A 21,550-nucleotide genomic window follows, 5' to 3' on the forward strand; every position below is an offset into this window, starting at 1 on the left:
AGAATCTCAGCAGTAAAATCCTCCTTTGGATTGGAAGGAAGGCTCAAGTACCGCGTGCTGGGCCTACAGCAAATACTTAAGCTGCCTCTGCTTCAGAACTTGGAATTATGCAAGTTACTTCTCACCAAATTATTTCACCCACTTTAAAAGGATTTTTACAAAATTACCTAGGATTGGCTCAGTTGCATGTGAGAAGTAGAGTATTTCAAGTTCCTCTTATGAAAGAGTTTATTTACGGTTACTATTAATATCACTCCTTCTGTACAGCCTGAATATGTCCTAAAAAATACACGCTAATTTATTTTTCTTTTCGAGTAAAGAATGAAAACAGTCCCCATTCTTAGAGGAGAGAAGATACTCTGGCTCCTAGACCTCATTATCTTATCTTCCAGAAACCAAGTCCACTGAGGAAATAAAGCCATTCTTTTTGGAGAACCAGCATTTTGAGAAGTCTGGTTGTTACAGCATCCCTTGTGTCACCCTCATCACTAACAAAGTGGAAGGAAAATCTTTTGTTGTTGTCATCACATGAAATTTTAATTTGCAAAATCAGAACTGTAGTTGAATGACTTCAGTGGGTGACCGCACTTCTGTTGACTGGTGGAGGGTTACGCACTGCACTCCTGGTTATCTTCTCTACTCGACACAGGCTGCTCACCAACGCTTACGTGTGGGCTGACTACAGCCTGGGATCCTTGACATTCATGTAGTACTGTATCACCCCAGGTGCCTGGGGGAAATCCTGGTCCAACTGGAACATGTGGATATCAAAACAATTCCCCCAAAACAGCTACCAAATATTAGGAATCCTAGAGACCCCTTATCCAACTCCCTCATCTTATGGTCAATATGGCAAAACTGGAATGAGAACCTTGGTCTCCTAGCCCCACTTCTGTGACCTTTCTATAGCCTTCACCATTGGATGGCTCTGGAAGACTGGCTTGGCCATCAAGTCAGAGAATGAAGGCAGGGGTATTATGCCACGAGATCCTATGGCCTCTCTCCGGCTCGTCTACTGAAAGGGCCAGTCTAATCTGGATTCTTATACCCTTGTATGCCGACTACCACGTGTCCCATTTACCGCAGGGAGAGTGGAGAGTGAGGTGGACAGCCTGGCACCACAAAACTCCGACTGGAGGAAAGCAGCAGGTGACAAAGGGCAGAGACCACAAAACAGAAGTTGGGGCACCACAGTGTGACTACGGACCTGGCCCTTGAAACCACATTTCACTCAGATTCCTAAAACTCACCTTAAGAATGCGGACAAACACTGGAGCGCTACGGCTCTTGATACTAATGATTAGGCCCTGAAAATATGATGTTCTTGCTTAGAATCCTTCGTGTTGGCGACTGGAGGACAATAAAGTATGTTCCCTGATTGGAAGAGGCTTCCTGAGATTCCCCAAGTCACGACGCAGCCTGAGCGCTGGGCTAAGAGGTGAAGAAGAAGAAGGACATAGGAGACCTGGTGCACGTGAGCTCACTCAGGAGATAATAACCGAGTTAAAATATCACTACTGAGCTCCGGTTATGAGCCAGGTAGAACCCACATTCCCTCAAGACAGGAGAAAGCATTGAGGGAGGGTAAAGACATTCCAAGCTGCACGGAAAAGGTATAACACAAATGGACACTTTCTTTGGTAACTGCCAAAGGGACTCTGGTTGAGAAGGGGTCTTCATGAACAAGGGGAGAAATGCACTTAGAACTCAGGGGCCACCTTATTTTATTTCCCAAAGGAAAGCAGGACACTTTGGATGGGGAAGCCTCTGGGGGCTGGGATGCAGAGCATGTTAGTCTTACACAGTTAGAAGTGTCTCCTCATTTTGCAGGCAGAGGTGAGCACAAATGGTTGGCTGCCCTCACGTGACCCCCTGTTGTCACTCCCCAGGAGAGAATGGCACAGAGGAACGCGCAGTGCGTTTTCCCTGAAACACAATGCCATTCACACAGCAAAGTACACTCTGAAAACTGTCCCTGAAATCCCAGAGAGGTGACCTGGACTTTGGTAGCACAAGCCAGAAACCTAAGCTCCGGGTTTAACGTCATTTTAGCTGTGGCTTACTCGTTGTTAGGAACCCATGCTAGTGTCCATTTTATTTTATTATCCCTGGGATTTATCTTTAATCTTCTTTAAAAGATTATGGGTAAAAAAAAAAAAAGATTATGGGTTTTTTTCCTTTGGTTTCAGATTTTCGGTTAGTCTGCCTTTAAGTGAGTCCCTAAATAATTTATTACTCTTTATGTTTGAAATATTTTTCACTGAATGCTTTCAATGATTTTATCTTTGGCACACTTTAAACATCCTAATTCTTTTTTCTTTTCTTTTTCCACTTTTTTTTTTTTTTTTGCTGAGGAAGATTCTCCCTCAGCTGACATCTGTGCCGATCTTCCTCTATTTTGTATGTGGGTTGCCACCACAGCATGGCTGACGAGTGGTGTAGGTCCGCATCTGGGATCCAAACCCACCAGCCCAGGTTGCCGAAGTGGAACACAGGAACTTAACCACTACACCATGGGGCCGGCCTCCTTATTATCCTAATTCTTGAATTTAGTCTTTTTACCTTTCTTATTCTTACCTACTTTAACAAATTTAAAGACATGATTTTGTTGCAAAGAATCCTTAAATCTTTATTGTTTCATCAAAAACATTTTATCTCTTTTATCCTTTAATATTTTCTTTTTATTAAAATAATTTTTAAGTTCTTGGTATATCTACATTTAATGTCTACCTATTCCCTCATCCTTTTGTTTGTAAGATATTTCAGGATATTTTAATATTACCTTTTATTTCTTGATTATTCTTAGCTTAGTCTTTTTCCTTTTATTATTGGCATTATAATGGTCAGCAAGGTGAGAAGCTATGAGGATGACACAGAGAGAAAATCGCCCCATAGACAGGGCGAGATGGAGTTCTTCCCTTGTCACAAGTTGCCTCTTAGTATTTTTAAATGTCTCCCATCACCTTCCACTCTGACTTTCTCGTAGAATTTATCCAGATAATTCCAGAGACCCACAAGCGAAATCTGCCCAGGATGATATGATTCTACTTGTGCAGACATTTAAACCCATAGATTGGGATTCTCTTCTCTTATCAATTAGCACACGGTACCTTAGACATCACAGGGTCTAAAATTTATGGCTCATTATTTATCACACTCATATTTATTGAGGACCTACTCTATGTCAGATACTGTGCTAGATGCTAGGGAGTCAACCAAGAATAAGAGAGAATGTGGCTTTGCCCTCACAGGGTTTACAATCTATTGGGGAAGCCTGAAAGAAAATTAACAATGGCAATACAGTCTAAGTGCCGAGCAGCTGACGTTTAGTGATTGGTTACTATCCATCATGCACGATGCTAAATAGTCTATATAGATGATCTTATATGTGCTTTAAGAACATGTGGGAAGAAAAAAAATCCTAATGTGGAGGATCTGGAAAAGCTTTCTAGAGGAAAAGATGTCTAAGTTAGGGATCGAAGATGTCTAGGAATTAGCCAAAGGAAGTAGTTTAGAGGAGGGGCAGAAAGTTCCAGGAGGCAACAGGATGCATGGGGCTGCTAAGGAACCCAAGGAGGCTCGGACTTGGAGGAATGTGATGTGTGTGGTGCTGGAGAGATGAGGCTGGAAAGGACAGGGAAGTGTACATCAACTAGAACCTTCTAATTCATGTTATGGGATCTGGGTTTCATTCCAAGTGCATTGGGTAGCCATCGGAGAGTTTAAACCAAGGAGTAACATGTCAGATCTGGGTTCTAGAAGGATCATTCCTTCTAGGACAATCCTGTTCTTCTAGAACAGCAGGGAGAACAATCCATAGTAACAGAGACAAGTTAGGAGGTGCCTGCAGTAATCCAGAAGAGAAATGGTGGTGGCCTTGGGAACAGAGAGTGGGGAAAGGAAAGGGTGGATGGGATAAGGAGATACACAGCGGGTGGAACTAACAGAACTTAGTTTTGGGTGAGCTGTGGAGGTGAGGAGTCAAGGAAAAACATCCAGATATCTGGTTGTGCAAGAACAGGTGATGCCAGTGCCAGATAGAGAAAAGAGTGGGAGGAGAATATTTGTGGGAAGAGAAAACGGAAGATGATGAGTTCAGTTTGGGGCACACAGTGTTGGATGTGCCCATCAGCTAGCTGCAGAAGAGGATCAGCAGGACTTTGGATAGGTAACAGCTGGCTAGTGGTCAGCAAGGAGTTGGATATTAAAGTCAATGAGAGATGAGGTTGCCCATGGGGTGAGAAAATTGAGGAACATCAACCTTTCATGGGACAGAATGGAGAGGAGGAGCTTGCAAAGCAGAAGAAAGGAAGGAAGGAGAAAGGGACGGGAGGATGGAAGGAAAACATTGCTGCAAGAACGCAGGAGTGCTCAGCAGAGAAGTCAGGTTAGAATTTAGCAAGAATTAGCAATACGGAGTGTGAGCATGAGAGTGTCCCAGAAGCAGTGGAGGCAAAGCCAGATGTCTGTGGCCAAGACGTGGAACTAGGAAAGAGCCGCAGGTGGAGAGGACCATTTAAAGAGTCTGGTCATGAAGAGGAGGAAAGAGAAAACGGAGAAGCCGGAGGAAGGCATAGAAAGCTGGTCTTTTTCTTCACAGAAGGAATGGATTTAAGCATGATAGACGCAGTGAGAATGGAACCAATAATGAGGGCAGGAAGGAAAATGCAGGTGAGGGAGGAGGCAGTCAAGACAAGGAGGTTCCGCAGAATGAGGAAGAAATGGGTTCCAGAGCACCAGTGGAGGAGGAACATGAGACAGGAGGGGAGGCTTTTTCTTTTTCTTTTTTCCAATGGAAAAGAAGGGAAGGATGGGAAGGTGGATCCAAATAAAGTTAGGTTTGTGGCCCTGTGGTCACAGGTCAAGTTGTTCCCATCAGGGAAACTTCCATTTTCTCAGTGAAGCAGGAAGCAAGGCAACATGCAGAGAGTGAGGGACGGTGGAGGCAGGAGAAAGTCTGAAACAGCTGCCATAGAAAGCAAAAGAGAGCTGACCACAGAAAGTCTGAGAGCCTGGCTGAAGTTAGAAATCATGGAATTAGAGCATCATGAATTTGCATAGTTGCATAATTCTGTCCAGTAGAACCCATCAACCTCTGTATGGACATGGGAAAAGTAAACAGGTGGATTTGGCTATCGTCCCCGGGACCCCAGCTTTGGAAAGGAAAGCACACCATCTCACATGGCACCACCAGGCTTGTCTTCTCCCGGCAGCAAAGGGAAAGCTCCAGGGCAAGAAAGAGTGGCCGTCACCATCTTTGTCAGCTTCAGGCTGAATGTTCCCTGGTCTGTATAATCAATATGATTTCTTTCTAAGTGATCTAGTTTGTAAGAAGCTGATAGAGTATATCTCAAAGCACATATTCTTTCTAACACATGTGGAGTATGGTTATAACACTTTCTCTGAGGAACTGTCTTCCCCAAACAGCCAACCAATGAACAAACTTTGGGAATATAACCCATGAAGGCAGAAAAAGAATTTTAAATTAGGAGCCAAGAGATCAGAGTTCGCTGCTAGTAATTTGCTGTGTGACCCTTGATCAAATTTCTTAACCTCTCCAAGCCTCAATGTCTCCTCCATAAACCGTGAATGATCCACCCAATGCACAGGGCTCTAGGAGTGAATGATCTCATGTGTCCAGGCACTTGGAAACAGTGCATGCTCAACAGATGTCCCTTTCCTTTCCATGTCTCCTTCCTCCCTCCAGCCCTAAGCTTATGTGATTCTATGTAGAATCATGCTCTATGTAGACTTAAAGCAATGGTATAAAAAGCCAAATGCCATTAGTCTATAATTTTCAAACCTTTAGGTATGAAACAGATTTAATATGTCCCAAACTCCATGACACAAAATTTCATGAAATAATTGCTCTTGCAACATGAAATGCATTCTAGTACTTTCTGTTCTATTTCATTTTTAAAGATATGCTTGTCACAACTCAATAAATTAATTTCATAATCCAATGATGGACTGTGTCTTGCAGTTTGAAAAACACTGTGTAAGAGGCTTGTTTGTGCATCATTGAAATAAATACATAAATGGACCACAGAATGGAGAATGTTGAAAGCTGCTATGCTAAAAATGCTAGACAGACTGCTGAGATGACCTTCTTCCAAAATGGCAAGAAGGACATTGCAGTTTACTTTCGTGAAAGACTTGGCTTCTTGCTCACCTTGGCTGTGAAGAGTCATCTCATCTGACCATGAACTCGTAGCCCTTGGTTTGCTTTGGAAACTCACCCCTCCCTTGGCAGCACTCTCCTCACTTTAGCCTCCACTCAGTGGAACAACTCAGATGGTTGGAGAGGGGAAGGAGGATGGGATAGCCAAGGGAGGTAAGGAGTCTGCTCTTTGCACTTGTAACTAAAGAGTAGTTGCAACCACATGCTTTGAGGTGGAAGCCTCTGGGCTCACTCTGCTCTATTCCACTCACCGGCTATATTCAAACCGAGCGTTCCTTTCCTTCGCTAGGACATCATGCTCAAATGCTGCTAGGCCATTCTACAAATGCTGTTCCACCTTCTGGAATGTCTTCACCTGGCTCACTGCTACCTACCCTTCAGGTCCCACTGGGCCATCTGGGACATATTCTCAGACACTCCAAGTCTAGGTGCTCCTGTAGCACCGTGTATGTCCCTAGTATAGCACCTATACCTTCATTCTGCACTTATTCACTGAGGGCCTGCTGTGTACCAGGCGGGGATAGCTGGCCCTCATGGAGTTTACATTCTAGAGGAGAAAAAAGACAAAGTAAACAAACAAATACGTAGTATAACCGCACACTGTAATATTATAAACTGACATATAACAATATAAACACACGATGAGACCAGCACACTTCACTGTGATTCCCTATTTGCTTGGCTGCGTCTCCGCCGCGGGTTACACCGCGCAGTGCGTGGCTCTGCGGCTCCCAACAAAAGCCTGCTGGATTCAAGCATGGCCACCCCCCTTTTGGTTTTCTCCATTGTCCTGGGGATTTGTCTTGTTTTGATCTCATACAAGAGATAATTCAGCCTTTAACCTCCCGCAAGTGGTCTATTCCACACATTTAGACTTATTAATACTAACATCATCTTTACTTTATTCTTGACAACTATTTGTTTCCAAATCACCACGCCCTTCATGTAGGTAGAGGCAACTCTACCTAGAGGGACATTTGGTTTATCTTTTAGAAACCTTCCTGTCCATGGTTTCCCTAGTCCTTCAGGGGATGCTTGAGTAGTAGTTCCTCCAATGATTCTGCACTAGAGAAAGGTACATAAGCACAAGGCGAGGTAGGAAAAAACGATGAATTCAGAAGGAGCATCAGCCCACAGACCCCTGACATCAGTCATCAAATGATTTCGTAAAAAGTTAACTGGTTATCACCTTACATCCATTAGGATGGCCACTATCAAAAAACAGAAAATAACAAGTGTTGGTGAGGATGTGGAGAAACTGAAACCCTTGTGCACTGTTGGTAGGAATGTAAAATGGTGTGGTTGCCATGGAAAACAGTATGGTGGTCCCTCAAAAAGTTAAACATATAATTACCATTTAATCCAGCAATTCCACCTCTGGGTATATAACCAAAAGAATTTAAAGCAGAGACTTGAAGAGATACATGTACACCTATGTTCATAGCAGCATTATTCGTAAATCCATGGACATGGACACATGTCCATGGACAGATGAATGGATAAACAAAATGGGATATAAACCTACAATGGAATATTAGTCAACCTTAAAAAGGAAGGAAATTCTGACACATGCAACAACATAGATGAACCTGAAGGAGATTATGCTAAGTGAGACAGCAAGTCACAAAAAGACAAATACTGTATGATTCCATGTAGGTGAGGTACCTAGACTAGTCAAATTCATAGAGACAGAAAGCAGAACGGAGGTTGTCACGGGCTGGAGGTGGGGAGTGGGGAGTTAGTGTTTAATGAGAGAGTTTCAGTTTTACAAGATGAAAAGAGTTCTGGAGATGCATGGAGGTGATGGTTGCACAACAATGTGTATGTCCTTAACGCCACTGAACTGTACATTTAAAAATGATTAAGATGGTAAATTTTATGTTACATGTATTTTACTACAATTTAAAAAAATTTTAATTCATAGGTTGTCCAGCTTTGCGGTTTATGGCAACTGCTTGATGCTCAGGCAAACCTGACTCTACTGCTATAAGAGCTGGGCAAGTGACTTAACCTCTCTGAGCTTCAGTTTCCTTATCTGTAAAATGAGGATGAGGATGATGATGATGATGAGGATAATGATAATATCTAATTTATAAAAGCTTTGCAAAGATTAAATAAGGTAGTAATGTTTGTGAAATATAAATAAAATTCTGAGTATAATATCTGGCACATAAATTATAACAAATAATGCATCAATAAAACCATGCTTTATTACTTTTGTTGGCTCGATTATTATTATCATCGATATTATTAGCTTAAATCAAAAGTTAACATCAACCTATAGTGACCTGTAGAAGTATGTGTTGCCAAAGTGAGTGTCTTTAAAATATCTGCTAATTATATCTCAAGGCAGAAATCTATGATTCTGGGCTTAGAGTGAGCTATTCCTAATTTCTGAAACCTCTGATTCTCATTTTGCCCCAAGGATATTTTTAGATGACACAGCTATGTGAATTTGTATATAAACACTTGACACGTTAATGTAAGATGTTTCCCTTATTGCAAGAAAACATCTTTTCACTCACCTTTTGCCTCACCATCATGTTTTTCTATGAGTTTCTCATGATTGCTGCCTCAACAGCCAGAATACGTATGAAAAAGCAAAGCTAGATGCATTGCTGCTTGAAAATGAGATAAAGTTTTAAAACAATGGACAGAAACAGAAAGAATGAATTTAACGCTACGTACGTCACCACAAGACTAATTTCCCTACGTTTAATGACAGATTTGATTTGGGGCAATAAAACTATATAAATATGGAATCACGTGATGCATTTGTGTTCTCTGGTATTTTTCATCATATAATAATTTTTTTATTTTACATGATTTGGGGAAATTACCTGAAAAAAAAATGAAAGATCGAACCCTGTAAAAAGGAAGTCACTTGAAATCAAATATACCCTTATTAACAAACAGTCACATTAGATTAAAATATCAGCAATATTTTCAGGGGCAGACAACATAAGCAGTAACTCCAAAACATGAAATGCATTAAAAACAGCAAGTACTAACTCTAATTCCTATTCTAAGGGAAGGCAAATGTACTAACATTAAATACTGTATTATAAGGAGATTTGTGGAGCACTACTCCTGCATGCCACTCACAGATTTGTACCATAAGCCCTTACTCTCGAAAGAAAATCCCAGATCCAGCCTACAGGGAATTTTCAATAAAACATCAAATTCATTGTACGGAAGCATTTTTTCTTTTCCACAGAACAGAATGGAATGAAGAACCTTGATAGAAATGACCAAAGACAAATGGGATATTCAGGGGAGCCTACAGTACCTGTTAGGAACACGAGAAATCAAGTATTGGTGTTAAAAGGCATCTTTGAAATTAAAAGAAGGACCAAGGTGTGAATAATGGAACAGTATCCCTGCCTACGAGAAAGAGAAGTGGGACATCAGCTAAAGAACCCTCAGTTCCAGTAGTTGACCCATGTATGTTCAAAGCAGACTCAATAAAGGAGTTTCTCTCCTAGGGAGGTGGACTTGGTAGGAAAACGAACGAAGAAGTTTGCCCAAGAGCCGCTTGCCATCCCGAGCCACCATAGCACAAGACAGTGGCGGAAGTGAACATGACAAAGCGGAGGGTGGTGACGAGAGTCCTCCTTGGAAGTTTACATTTTAAAAGTTTACAAGAAAATCACAGGAGGCTAAAACAAAGGCGGGTGATGCCGAGCAGGTTACTCTTGAAATCAGAGATAAAAGTTGGTGAAAGGAAAAAACACACACAAAAAAACAAAACCAAACAAAACAACTTAATTTAGACTCATTTGCTAACTTAGAGGAGTTTCGCAGCTGAGGCGTTGAATGTTTTAGAAGCTCTTCCTATGCTGCATCTTTAAATAAATGAATGTTCCAGTCAGCAGAAGAAAGAGAGAACAAGATCATTCTGTGGCAGACACCTGCATCAGACAAGAGCCCTGGGCTCCTCTGAGGCAGTTTAAACAGCTGTGCATAAACTTCAAAAGTAATTTGCAACCAAATTAGTAAATGTCACCCTTCTTCCCACTAGACACAGCATTTTTAAAAGATACTAAGCATAAGCAGTAAGCCTGCCACTTTATGAGAGTTACCCAAGATAAGTTAGAGAAAAAATGAAGATGGTGATTCACAAAGTCAGGGTGTGCGGTGGGAGTGGGGGGCACGCAGGACCTTACAAATAGGATTTGTCTGTATTCAAACATCTTCGTCCAGGAAAGGACCGGTGGTGGTCACAGCTTCTAGAGGACAATGCAAGGGGATAAATAACGGAGTGGAGCTGCCAGACTTGTGTTCAGAAAGCCCACCCGGCACCTGCGGACCCGCGCACTACCTACGGTGGTTCATTGTCATCAGTGACAGGGAGAGAGCAGCGAGTCCTCATTCTTCTCTCCATGTCACCACCCCCCTCCCTGTCAGCTCGTGCCATTACTGAATCATCTTTTATTAGCACCACTCTGAGCAGGGTGTCTCCCAAGGACAAGGCAGCTCAGTGGCACTATCCTTGCAGAAATGACCAGAATCTCCCAGCGCAGTCAGCCTTTGGTTCTCTCTTCATTCATGCCCATGCGGAGTGCCCAAGCCTTTAGCACCAACAGTTTCTTTCACATTGATAATTGGGGTTCTCAAAAATCCAATAAAATAAAGATATTTAACTCTACTTTCTTAATATGTGGCCCTCAGAGCTGATAATCTCAGTCAAGGTTACAGGATTGAGCGCCGGACTTTTTTTTTTTTTTTTTTTTTTTTTGGTATTTATCAGACCCGCGCCAGCCTACCCCAGGCCCTGGAGAAGACACTTGGTTTGTTTAGAAGTGTGAGTGTTGGCAGCCCTGTCCGCTGTTCTAGCAAATTCCAAGAAAACAAGTTATTCTCCTCTGTGGACAGGTTGCCATCGCATCAAACATCTCTATTTACAAAGGTTTGCCAAGAATATAAAACTTGCCGCCGCCTTCTTCCCTCTCTCTCTTCCCCATTAGTTCAGGTGAGAGTAAAAAAAAAAATCAAAAACAAAAACAAAAATCGAGAAGGAAGGAGGAGGCGCCTCCGGCCCCAGACCCGGTGGCCACCCCACGACCAAGGTCCGCAGCATCCTGCGCAACCCGCACACAAGAACCCACGGGAAGCAAATGACCAGAAGTTTGCTGCGCTCGAGTGTCTTTTCGATTTCGCTCTCATCCTGCTCCCCTCTTCCTGGAACACCTCAAAGCCGGAGCTGGGTGGGCCTCGCCCCGCTAGGCCGCGATCTTGGCCCCGCGCAGACCCCCTTCCCTTCCCGGGCCGGCGACGCGCGGAGGGACGTACCTGCAGGGTGGGCTGCCGGTCCGGGCGCGCGGCTGCTCGGCGCTGGCGCGGGCACTGGCGGGGCCGGCGCAGGGCTGCGCCCGCGGGCGGCGCCGGCCAGGGGGCGCTCGTCACCCTGCGCCCCGATCGCCCGAGCGGGCTCCCCGGACGCCGCCCAGGAACCCGCAGCCCGCGCGCACCGCGGTGCCGAGCGCCTCCTCTCCGCCTCTGTGCCCGCCCCTCGCCTCCAGCCTCGCTCCTTCCTGGCGATTCGCGCTCCGCTGCGCTACAACCAGGAGAAGATGAGGATGGGGTACCCTGGGGTGACGATGCTGAAGGAGGGCCCACAAGGGGCGCCTGGCATTAGCCACATGCTGAGCGCAAGGAAAAGGAAGCATGAGACCGCCTGATTCTACATCTAACCAAACTGAAAACCCAAAACGATCCTTCCAGTGGGAAGGATCAGGGTCAATCGGTAAAAAACGTTCCGTCTGTTCTGTCTGTTTTTACACCTGAAAGTACTTGTGAACATTGCTCTTTTAAAATTACCTGCCTGAGAAGTCGGTGCAGTTCTGTCCGGTGGATAATCTTCTCTGGTTGTGTCCTACTTATGATGTTGATTTTCTGTTTCTGCACAACTGTCTTTATAATTTATATATAGTTTCCAGAGGTGCACACTTTAAACTTGAACGCCCTTGAAGCTGCAATGTAATGCTACAGAGCATTGTCATTGGAAGATTTTTACGCAGTGCTATTGGTATTAATGATCGTCGTGAACCAGGATCATTGGGGTGGTTCTTGCTGTACTCCATAGAATTAATTTTTCATTCAGGTTAGTAAAACTATATGCCTGGTTACCAATACTATGATAGAGCTGTTCCCTTTCCATTATGACATTAAATGGTTAACATGCACTTGGTTAAGTCTTTTGTGGCTATAACATAGTAAGACGGAATTAGTCTGAGAAATAAAGCAATAATCTCTTTTTTTTGAGAGAGAGATTAAAGTCTATGAAAGAGCCAAACCTCCGATTTGTAGGCTTCTGATCATGGAAGTACAGTGTTAGCTGAAAAGGACCTCAGTCTACAGCTAGTTTTTAATTTAAAGATGAAAAACTGAGGCCCAGAAGTGTTTGATATGATGACTCTTTCCCCTCATCTATAAGAACTCAGCAAAGCAAACACACACTGCTTTTAAGGACAAAAAATATGTTCCATGAAAATTAGCCCCTCTCTCCCATTTGTTAATGTCTAACAGCATTGGATGGACCCTCAGGCCAGGATCATCCAACAGAGAGGCTGCCACCTCTTGGAAGATTCTAGCCAGGAGGTGTGAGGGTGGACAGAACCTCAGATGCGCCGGCTCACCAAGACATCACCAGAGCCTGGCACTCAGTAGGCACTCACTACTTGAGAAAGAGATTAAGTACATATAGGGGCTCAAGGGAAATTCACATGTCCTTTTAATTTAGTCAATAGTCAGTGGCTTTAACAAAGGTTTCAAAAATGACGATGATGATGATGATGATGATCGTGTCTTGGGGCAGGCATTATGATCAACACTTTCAATGCAATATTCATTTAATCCTCATAACAATCTTAGGAGGTAGATATTATATCCTCATCTCTATTTTGGAGATGAGAATAATGAGATTTAGAAGGATTATGCAGCTTGCCCAAGTTCCCACCGTTAGTAAATTACCAGACCAGGATTCAAACTCAGGCCAGTCTGAAGCAGCCTGCTCCAGCACTATTGAATACTGCCTCCGTTCTAGAACCATTCCCTCCGTTCTCTGCTTCTCTCTTCTGGACAGCCGGTCTCTGGAGACTCACACAACCATGCTATTCTATAACCATGTAGTCCTACAGTTGGAAACCCATTCATTTGAAGACTGGATCTTTTAAAACAATATTCATCATATGTCTAGAAATGGGATTTTTTTTGTTTATTTTGAATCTCATCTAAAAGAAAATAATCCAAATTTGTTCTTGATGTGTGCTAGACGTTCAAGATACCTCTGGGTCTTTTGACTCCAGCATGCTGTGCTGCCAGCCTTCTCTTTCCTCGGGCTACAAGGCATTTCTGTTTCATAGTAGACATTCTCTCGTTGTTTTATCAACATGGCTGCTGCTCAGAAGTCCTCCACACCTTTGTTTCCTGGAAGAGGAAATGGCATTTCCTGGAGGGGACTACGTGTGGGTGGTGAGGTTCCACTCACTACGTTACACACACTCGAACTTTCAGTTTTGTACTTCTTTTCCTCCTTCAGGTTTTGCCCTAAAGTTTCCTGGAATCGTGCTGAACTCAGACTGTGGGCAGCCGCTTCAGTTCACTTCAGCCAGGAAAGATGTGATTCCTACTTTGGATCCAGAGCTAAGAAATAAACGACTCCCATGAGTCTTGTCCCTGGAGATACTGCAATCCATCTTCCTTCAGCCTGAGATTTGCAAAAGGGAGCCTGAGACGACACTTTGCTTTCATTTTGGATCTAGTTGACAATTATGCTCTGTCTCTGAAAGAGACCACTTCTTGCGCCCTTCTGTGAGGTTAACATTCCATGAAGGATTTAGGAAAGAAATTAAAAAGAAAATGTCCTTAGGAGCCCCAATTTGGAGAAAGATGGTATTTGGGGAGAAGTAGGATATGACAAACACAGACAATTTGAGCACAGGATTATGTAACAAGGACGCCTCTGTCTGCAGAAAATCAGCACTCAGAGGAAACCAGGTTGGGCTATTTCATGAGGAATTTGGCTACCCAGCTATCCACTTTTTCTAAAGGCTGGCAGACATAGTTTTTAAAGTGGTCCTCCTGAATCCTCAGAAGAATCAGCATGGAATATCAGAAGACAATGATCTACCCTAACCAAAGACTTGAAAAACATGCCGAGTCTAGCATCAATTTATTCAGAAAATGTCAAAATTATTCTAGGAGCTGTGGGTCAGAGTGACAGAGGCACAGACAAAAATACAGGTATTTTAAATTCACAGCTTGGACAAGGGAAAGAGAATTTTTTTTCCTCTTCACTTCAACTTCGTGTTGTCAAGTGGGAAGAAAAGATAATTAGAAGTTAGAAATTGTTATTGTGAGAAAGAGCTCTAAACCTGAAGCAAAAATTGGCAGTCTCCTTGGGGAGTAAATAAACCTTGATTCCTGCTGGTAATAAGATTGATATCAACTCTTCCAGACCCTGAGAGGGAAGGTGAATGCTGAGGGAAAAAAGGGACAGTGTTCATAACGTGATATTTGTGAAAGTTCTGTTGTTTTTGTAATGCTTAGTAATGTTAAGCTAATTTTAAAATTTTAGACAAGGTAGGTGGGGAGGTAGGTACAAAGTCTTCCTTTAAGAAAGAGGTGATGAGTGAACCTAATACTAGCTAATATTTGTTGTGCATTTACGACGTGTATCAGGGCCTGGTGTTAAACACTTTATTTCCATCATTTCATTTGATTCTTACAACGAATCCCATGAGATGAGTAATGTCCTCTTCATTTTACAGATGGCTGAGTCCTAGCAGTCAAACAGGTGACTTGCCAGGCTCATCGAGCCAATTGGTGGTGGCGGTTGTGGCTTGACTCCCAGTCTGTTACCCTCAAATCCCTGATTTTTGCATCAAACAGAAACAAGACAAGAAGTGAAATTATAGCCTGACTCTTGAAGCAGTAAAAGAATTGTGTATGTTTGTGGATGTCCCGGTGAATAAGGTATTCTAAGAAGAAAAATGTTAACACATGTATGCATGGGCAATTTGTAAATTAGGGTGTATAAAATGCCCACTTAATAATACAACCATGGAAAACAAAATTTAATCTTTAATGATGCATAACATTTAGAGTAGATCATTTTTTTCCTGAGCATGAATTATTATTACATTATAAAAGAATGAAATTGAGCATGAAAGTGTTCCTTTTATTTTATTTTTTTAAAAAGGTAGGGGAGTTATGCAAACACAATATTGTCTTGTTTTGGTCGTGCCTTCTGAAATCCTAAAGGCCTGATTTTTTTAAGTCATCACTGCCAATAAAGAGACTAATTATAAGTATCTGAATCAGTGAATAAGATATGCAATGTTGTTTTAACATAGATGCAAGATAACACAATAAACTTCTGGCGTGTTTGTAAGTTCTAAGGGTAGACTCAGGATGGGGGGAAGGTCTGATATTTCTAAGGACTACAGATACAGTTCTGGATTGAGTGAGTCGAGATATCAGCATAGTGAGTGTGGCCCAAATGAATACAAATTTTTGTCTGAAATTAAAGAGATATTGATTAGATAGAATAATCTATACAGCCCACTTTTTAGTGATTCTCTTTCAGCAGCAGAAAAGCAACAGCAGCCTGAAAGTCGGAAAGCTTGTACAGCTTGATGAGAATTCCTCCCCAGGAAAGTTTGATAAATCTGAGAATTAATCTGTGAATCCAGGAGGAAGAAATCAAGAAATCAAGCCTTCTGTCATATTTATAAATTTGATTATTGCAATTCTACAATTTGACATAGTACAATTGCCCTTGGATTTGAAAATCTATCAATGAAAGCATATGACTTTAGCCTAAACCATTTTGTCTCTCAATCTCATTTTTAACAAGGCACATACCACAGTTGCCCCCATCACGCCCTTCTCCTTCAGTCCATACCCCTCAAATGCGTACTGTATATGGTTTATTCTGCCATTCACACACACACATACAAACACACACACATATGGAGGGAGGGGATTTTTCATTTTACAAAAGTACGTTGGACTACATGGAATATTCTATCAGGTTTCTTCCAGCTATAAAATTCTGAGAATAAGTGGACATTGAGAGTATTACGCTAAGTGAAATAAGTCAGAGGGAGAATGTCAAATACTGTATGATTTCACTCATAAGTAGAAGATAAAAACAACAACAAACAATCACATAGAGACAGAGATTGGATTGGTGGTTACCAGAGGGGAAGGGAGGACGGAGGAGGGAGAAAGGGATGATTAGGCACATGTGTGTGGTGATGGATTGTAATTAGTATGTGGTTGGTGAACATGATGTAATCTATGCAGAAATAGAAGTATAATGATGTACACCTGAAATTTATACAATGTTATCAACCAATGTTACCGCAATAAAAATATAAATAAAAAAATTAAAAACAAACAAAAAAAACTTCTGAGAATGTCAATTAAAAGAAAGTTCTAGTTGTCAGTGATGGGGAATGTAACAAAATTTGCTTCTGGTCGTAGTCATTGTTAATTTAACATATTCACTGGTATAAAAAATTTTTATTACTGTCAAGGAAGTCATGCACTGATGGCCCAAGAAAACACTGAACATCATTATGCTCTTCTTTGTGTACAGTTTTCCTGTCTACACCGTAGTTTCAATCATTCACTTTCAAGTAAAATTCTTGTGGAACAAAAACCTAAGGAATTTCTTTTTTTCTCAGTGGTTAGAACATGGCCTACAGAGGCTGAGTTGACCATATTTGGCTGTTGTGTGAGTCAGTTCGACGCGCTCTGCTTCATGGTCTCGCCAACCCAACCCTCTCACCCTTGAAAGGTTTGTTTTTAGCCCCCAAATGGCAACCCTTGACACCGGTTGTTTTTTTAAACTTGCATTGACTCATATGTTGTAAGTAGATTCGAGCAGATGTTTTCTTCTTCTTTGTTTTCTTTCTTTCTGCTTATCACTAGGCAGAGTCAGCAAACAAAAGAAGTAAAGCTCTACATTTGAGATTCAGCATATAATTCAGAGAGCAGATGTTCAATAGTTAAGTAATCATCTAGCTTATATTTGTACTTAAAACAACCTTAAAATAATGAAAAATAAATTAATCTTTTTACACCTCATGCTAGAGCTTGATGGAGATGTTATGCTCAAAAATCGAAGATATGTGGTATCTGTTCGAAATTGGAAGATATATTTATTTTTCTAAATAGATTATAAATGTCATGCATTATTTCACAAATCCTTTCCTCTACATGTTTGTATTAAAATTAATAAAAGGGAGATATTCATATTACATCCTGCCAATTTCATAGCGAAGACTGAGTAGGTAAGGGCTCTCATGTGCTTTGATCTCTATAAACCTTAGGAAGAGGATGCTGTACGTTGAATGATCAGCTGCCCTGTATAGCCCATTTGTAGTGGTATGTTACTTATAGGATCTTATTTACCCTCGTAATAATCCTATAACATAGGTGGTGTTATTCACACTTTACAGATGAGAACACTGAGGCTCAGAGAGGATAAATAATTTATCCAAGATCACATAGCAAGTGAACGCAAGATCCAGAATCACAACCAAGATGGTGCTCATTCAGACCTATGCTGAAGTGTCTAGAGAATTCTGGCCACCAACTACGGAGGCTAACAGTAGGGATCATATTCTGCATGCAGGTTTTGAAAAATAAGGCTTATTATTTTTCCTATGATAAAAGTTATGCATTCACTTGCATGCACACACTCACATACACACACATCTAGAAATTAGAAAAAAGGAAAAAAGAAAAAGATTACCCATAATTCCACAATCCAAAGACAATTAACATTTTGGTGTATTTCTTTACATTCTTTTATCTACGCATAATTTTTGGAATTATTTTACTTTAGAAATAACTTTTTCTGGTTGCTTGATGATAAAGTAATGAAGATTCATCATAGAACATTTCAAAAATATAAAAATGTTTATAAAAGAAAATTGAAATCTCTTAGAATCTCAAAATATAAAGATAACTGTTCTGGTATCTTATCCTAGTCGTGGCTGAGGGCATGGATCTTGACACTGTAGCTAAAACTATCTACATCGTACAATTTGTAGCTGACAGTTCATAGCACATTTTTTAATAGTTTGATTTTCACTTGATTTGTTGATGTTTTTATTTTTCAAAGAATGACAAATATGATTTTTAGGCAGATGTTTAGAATGCTCTGGGTGCTCAAATAGGCCTAGCTACTTTGCTTTTTACTAAAGGACGAAAATTACTCCCACACAAAAAAATACCTTAAAGAATGAATAATGATACTGTTTGTCTGCCCTTATAACTCCACAGAATGGCTTTATTTTTTTTCTTCAAATGTAACTCATTTTAAGCAGTTTCCGCTGCGCAGGGAAAGAAACCCAACCAGCTCCCTGTTTACTCACTGGATTGTGCACTTTTAACTAGAGGAAAAGGCTTTTGGTCAGGCTAAAGCAACTGATACTGAAGAATAAGTTCGAGTGTTACGTAGATTTGAGGGGGCTGCAGAAATGTGGATTAAATTTTAATCACACTAAGAATGTTTCTCTCTAAGCAAACGACAAGAAAACTGTTGCTTGAGAACCTTTATGTCATGTGACCTGACCTGCCAAGGGAACTTAAAACGACTTAGAAACTTAAGATCTTAAAAGGCTTCTGGGTGACACAGCAAGGTGCAGCATATTCGAGCCACCACAGCTCTATTACCAAGCTGCCACTTTTCCTAGGAATGTAGTGAGAACCCAAGCTAAAGAAACCAAACAATAAATCAACTGAAAGTCTTTAAACATAGGTCCCTGAGGGTATTATGGCCTTTTGCATATTCCACAGAGTGTCAAAGCACTAAGAAGAATTAAAAAAAACAAAACTATTGCACTTGTGTTATTTCCCCAAACCTCTCTACGTTTACTTACTTTTTGCAGGTTCACACTTTCTCTTTTCCTTGCCATTTCATCTGGATAGAATGGAGACCTCTTCCGCGGTCCTAAACTTAAATTCTTCCTTTTATTTCTTAGCTAAGAAAGAAAATTCCAGAAATACCATGATCTACTTTGTAACTCCCTGGACATAGTGAGTCCATTATGTACATTATGGGGAGGATGTGGAGAAAGTGGAATTCTCATGCAAATTAGTACAACCTTGGGAAACTGGCAGTATTTGCTAAAGCTGAGCATATGCATGCCCTGTGACCCAAGCATTCCGTGAGTACATAACTCACAGAAATGTGTACATATACATGCACTAAAAGGCGAGTAAACGTATTCATCACAGCGCTGTTCACAATCCCCCCATGATGGAAACAGCCCAAGCGTCTATTACCCGTAGAATGCATCAACACATTGTGGTACGTCAACCAATGGATAGGACGCAGCAATGAAAATGAACTACTGCTGCAGTATGAACACTTCTCACAATCATAGTGCTGAGTGAATGATGTTGGGTCTAAATGAACACCGACTATATGATTTCATTTACGTAAAGCTCAAAAATGGGTACAACGAATGCACGCTATGAAAAGTCAGGATAGTGGATGCTACATTTGGGGAGGCAGGTGGCATAGTGTCTGGGAAAGGACCTCAGAGTGGCTTATGCTGCACTGGTGGTATTTTATCACTTGACGTAGGAGGTGGTTACATAATCATGTTCACTTTGAAGTAATCCATTGAGCTGTGCATTTGTGGCTTGTGTACTTTTCTGTCTGCGTCAACCCCAATAAAATGGTTATTTGAAAATGGAATGTAGTATTATCATGTTTGTAAAGCCCTTTCTGTATAGCCAGAAACAGGGTTGGTTTCCCAGGTAATGGAGAGTTCATTAGGAGTATAGTGAGTACAATGTGGCAGATATGGTAATTCTCTCCCTCTGTCTCTCCACGTCTCTGTCTCTCTGTGTCTGTCTCTCTCTATTCCTCTCTGTGTCTGTCTCTCTGTCTCTCTGTGTCTGTCTCCCTCTATTTCTCTCTGTCTCTCTTGTGCTATTATTCAGCATGCCAACAAGTTAAGCTTAATGACAGTGTGACCTCAAACAAGTCAATACTGTCTGAGTCCTTTTTCTTATTTGATGAGTGGAGGAGTTAGACAAGATGGTGTCTCCAGGACTTTGGACCCCCACGGCCATGATTCTAGGCTCCTCCTCCTCCTCTTTGAGGCTTCTCTTTCTCTCAACCTCTCTCTTTCTGAAATCCTGACACACACCCTGCCACTCCTACCCTGAGCGGCAGTCCACTGACATCTCCTCCGCCATGGATTTGTGCTTGCGTTCCTCTTTGTGTGCCTCCGCTGGGTCCCTAGCATCATGCCTTGTACAGAGTAGATAATACAAAGTATTTGTTCTTTAAAGGCAAAAATTTGGTGAAGAAAACCTTGAATTCCACATTCTAGTCAGTGGGTAAATACTGCAAAAGTTTTAAAAAATAGAATATTTCCCAACTTGAGCAAAAGTCAGTTCATGCCCATTTCTAAATGGAATCCAATAAAGACTGCACAAAGTACCAATGGGGGTAGTTATGACCCTCTCTACATTGCTTTTTTGGAGGTAGCATGTCGATAAGATTAAAGTATCGTGAAGTAACTGCTATAAAATATAAATAAAGGCAATAAAGAATCATCTGGAAGAATTTTACTTGAGGTAATTAAAGATAAGCTTTTAATGATGGAGATCCTGAGTATTGATAAAGAATATTAAAAAGGAGGGCTGGATATGAGAATTTGTCTGCTTTTCTTCCAAATCGTTCAACTGTCTTTAATTGTATTTCTTTACTTAAGGAGCTGAAAATGTTATTTCAAAAGATATGTCGCTAAACTGCAGAAGGATAAGCCTCTATTAGCTTGATATAAATATCCATTGGAAACATCCACTTTCCTTTTTTTTTTTTTTTTTTTTTTGGTGAGGAAGATCAGCCCTGAGCTAACATCCATGCCAATCCTCCTCTTTTTGCTGAGGAAGACCGGCTCTGAGCTAACGTCTATTGCCAATCCTCCTCCTTTTTTTTTTACCCCCCAAAGCCCCAGGGGATAGTTGTATGTCATAGTTGCACATCCTTCTAGTGGCTGTATGTGGGATGCGGCCTCAGCATGGCCGCAGAAGCGGTGCGTCGGTGCGCCCGGGATCCGAACCCGGCCACCAGTAGCAGAGCGCGCACTTTAACCGCTAAGCCACGGGGCCGGCCCTCCACTTTCCTTTATTATCATTTTTCAAATATTTCTTTGCTTACAAAGAATTGATGGGACCTGTGCTTTAGTCTCCTGGGTGATTGGAACTCTACTGGTTATCTTGTGAGGCAGACCCTCCCTGATGGATGGTGCACATTTTTTCATCGGGTACAGATTTCCCAGATAAAATTCCGTTTCTGAAACTGCCAAATCCAGGATCAGACGCTAGAAC

At 41.5% G+C, this 21,550-nt stretch overlaps 1 protein-coding gene across 1 annotated transcript in view; it reads right to left on the reverse strand.

Annotated features, from left to right (window-relative positions):
- The window catches only part of PRKCQ (protein kinase C theta), a 128,419-nt gene extending 116,907 nt beyond the window's left edge, over positions 1–11,512 (reverse strand). The window contains exon 1 of the mRNA XM_058532380.1: positions 11,474–11,512. The gene's annotated coding sequence lies outside the window, so the exon portion shown is untranslated. The remainder of the gene's footprint in view (positions 1–11,473) is intronic.
- Between the last annotated feature and the right edge of the window lie 10,038 nt (positions 11,513–21,550).

This window comes from Diceros bicornis, chromosome 36, assembly GCF_020826845.1.
Source record: "Diceros bicornis minor isolate mBicDic1 chromosome 36, mDicBic1.mat.cur, whole genome shotgun sequence".
In the NCBI taxonomy this organism is placed as follows: Eukaryota; Metazoa; Chordata; class Mammalia; order Perissodactyla; family Rhinocerotidae; genus Diceros; species Diceros bicornis.